This window comes from Schistocerca americana, chromosome 4 (assembly GCF_021461395.2).
Source record: "Schistocerca americana isolate TAMUIC-IGC-003095 chromosome 4, iqSchAmer2.1, whole genome shotgun sequence".
In the NCBI taxonomy this organism is placed as follows: domain Eukaryota; kingdom Metazoa; phylum Arthropoda; class Insecta; order Orthoptera; family Acrididae; genus Schistocerca; species Schistocerca americana.
Genome location: NC_060122.1, coordinates 94632501 through 94635574, shown reverse-complemented (window position 1 = coordinate 94635574; position 3074 = coordinate 94632501). Strand labels below are relative to the sequence as shown.

Sequence of the window (3074 nt, the reverse complement as noted above, 5' to 3'; positions counted from 1 at the left end):
GGCAAAACCGAGGCTCAGATAAGCTTTTTTGCGCTGCCAAAGTGCAGGACTTTCGGAGAAGTTACGAATATTACTATTCCATCGTGCATGAACTTTACGATGCTGCGGATCACGTCCTCTGCGGACTGCGGATGCTTGGCGTGTAATGACGAAATTGTTGACCTTGAAGGTGACATAAATGGAAGGTTCGAAACTGCGTTCCAAGCCACGTTCATTGGTGACGGAAGGTCTGACTTCCATATATCATTTGCTTCGCCTTCAGACCCATCACCGGCGGGCTTGTGTTCATTCTCTCACGACAAATGATGAACTTATCGTAATGGAGCAAGCTGACATAATGCGTGTCTTACACCAAAAGTGTGTCAAGATTTACGGCGTCGACGCGTCCAATGATACCTTTTGCGACTCACTTGACGGCATCTTGGTTATTACAATTACACCTGAACATAATGATACGCTCTTAGCAGCCTTTCAGCCTGAGGAAGTTTACACACTTATTGGGGGATCTCCTTCTCAAAAGTCGCCGGATCTAGATGGACGTCCCAAGGAATTTTACGTGCATTCTTGGCCGTTGTTGAGTGCTACCTTTACATCTCTTTTGAATGAAGTGTTCAAAATGGCTCTGAGCACTATGGGACTTAACATCTGAGGTCATCAGTCCCCTAGAACTTAGAACTACTTAAACCTAACTAACCTAAGGACATCACACACATCCATGACCGAGGCAGGATTCGAACCTGCGACCGTAGCGGTCGCTAGGTTCCAGACTGAAGCGCCTAGAACCGCTCAGCTACATCGGCCGGCGAATGAAGTGTTACAGGGGAGAGAAGTGCCGATATCGTTCGAAGTGTGGAAAATTGTTTTAATCCCGAAACGCTCCGGACCGGTTGCCCCCTGCTAGCGTTCGCCCATTTACTTTGTTAAACTTTGATTATAAGACTGTGACGAGGGCAGTTAATAGTAGGATGTCGGCCCTGATGGAGACGATTGTTGTAAAACATGAAAGGTGTGTACCTAATCGTACCGTTCTTACCCTTAGAGTCGAGTGTCGTGACGTGGTTTCGATCGCTGCCGTAACGTACGTCCCTTATGCATTTGCTTTTTTTAGACTTTGATGAGGCATTTGACCTTTTCAATCACGACTTTTTGTTTCGGATTGTGGAGGCTTTTGGATTTACTGTTGACACACGGCGAGTGCTCCCAAATCTGTTTACAGCTATTTCAGCTTCATACCCAATTGACGGCCCCGATAAATATCGGTAGGGGAGTGTCTCAAGGATGCCCGCTGTCAGTAACTGTTTGTAGACAGTTTTTGATGTTGCTGAGCAACAGTCATACAGTAATTTTTAAATGAACACACCGCGATTCGACTCTATTGTTGTTTATTTAATTACGACTTAGGTTTCGGCGTTTTACGCCATTTTCAAGTGACTGAGTTTATTACATTAATGATGTAAACTCAGTCACCTGAAAATAGCATATAGGCCAAAAACTAGGTCGTAATTAAATAAACAATAATACAGTCGAATCGCGGTGTGTTCATTTACAAATTGTGTGTGTTGCTCAGCAACATCAAAAACTGTTTACTTGAGGTTTCCTTGAGGTCAAATGGCCGTGTGATCACATAAAAAGACTTTGTTTGTGTTGTCTCTGGAGCCTCTACTTCGGATGCTGGCATCCCAGCTGAAAGGTTGGACGCTTTCCGGAAAGACTATAGCTGTTCAGGCATACACGGATGACATGATGGTTCTATTCCACAATACTGCGGAGATACCTTGACTGAAGGCTGCAATCGATGATTATTGTCGGTGTTCTGGTACAGTGCTTAGTGACGGTAAATGCAGGCTTCTTCCTTTGCGGGGTTTTAATGAGGCGGTTGTTTCATGGGCCACTGCAGTGGATCGCCATATGTCTCTCGGTGTCATCGTTGGTCGTTGTCCACACAAAATGGCGACGCTTATCTGGAAGTCTGCTACGGACAAAATTCAGGGAGCGATACTAGAACATGAAATACGTTCTCTTACTCTGCTTCACAAAGACCGAATACTGGATAAATACCGAGCCTGGTGGCGCAGTGGTTAGCACACTGGACTCGCATTCGGGAGGACGACGGTTCAATCCCGTCTCTGGCCGTCCTGATTTAGGTTTTCCGTGATTTCCTAAATCGCTTCAGGCAAATGCCGGGATGGATCCTTTGAAAGGGCGCGGCCGATTTCCTTCCCCATCCTTCCCTAACCCGAGCTTGCGCTACGTCTCTAATGACCTCGTTGTCGCCGGGACGTTAAACACTAAATCTCCTCCTCCTCCTACTACTGGATAAATATATTTTCTGGGAAGCTTATTACGTAGCCCATGCTTACCCGCTTCCCTCGATGATGGTGAACAAACTTCAACAGTTGTCTGATCGTTTCTTATGGAATCGAAAGATCGTTCACTTACGGTATGAGATGGTATCGAAGCCTCATTCCCTTGGGGCGGGGAGGGCTGGCTTTTATACGAGGGAAGACTCAGATGCTAATTATGCGACGTCCTGTTTTGTCGATGATTCAAGAAACACATTCACATGCCGTTCATTTCTCTGTGTCCATCCTGCTGGTCTTGACCCACCTATTGACGCTAGTCGCATAAATTACAAGTTAAAACACATTGGTGACTTCTGTCTTGCGGTGAGCTATTTAGGGGCTGATTTTATGGAGACCCGTCCTCACCACGAAATTCCTAAAGACTCCTTGGGAAGGTGTTCCTTGCCCGAACCTCGTTGAAAGAGGTTCACCACAAACAACCTGGCCGACAGTTTGGTCCAAAATCAGTCTTCGGATTTTGCCGATGCGGTTATCGTCCACTTGGTAAAATGTAAATGTCGTTCTCCTGGTGCAAGTCTTTAGATTTGACGCCACGTCGGAGACTTGCGCGTCGATGGGGATGAAATGATGATGATTAGGACAACACAACACCCAGTCCCTGAGTGGAGAAAATCTCCGACCCAGTCGGGAATCGAACCCGGGCCTTTAGGATTGACATTCTTCGCGCTGCCCACTTTTTGTTTTTTCTTTTTCCTCTTTTTTACTCTTTTT

General features: G+C 46.1%; 1 non-coding gene across 1 annotated transcript; it reads left to right on the top strand.

Annotated features, from left to right (window-relative positions):
* The first annotated feature begins 2060 nt into the window (after positions 1-2060).
* Trnaa-cgc lies at positions 2061-2133 on the top strand. The gene has a single exon. It is a non-coding gene; the product is annotated as a tRNA-Ala (tRNA).
* The last annotated feature ends 941 nt before the right edge of the window (positions 2134-3074 follow it).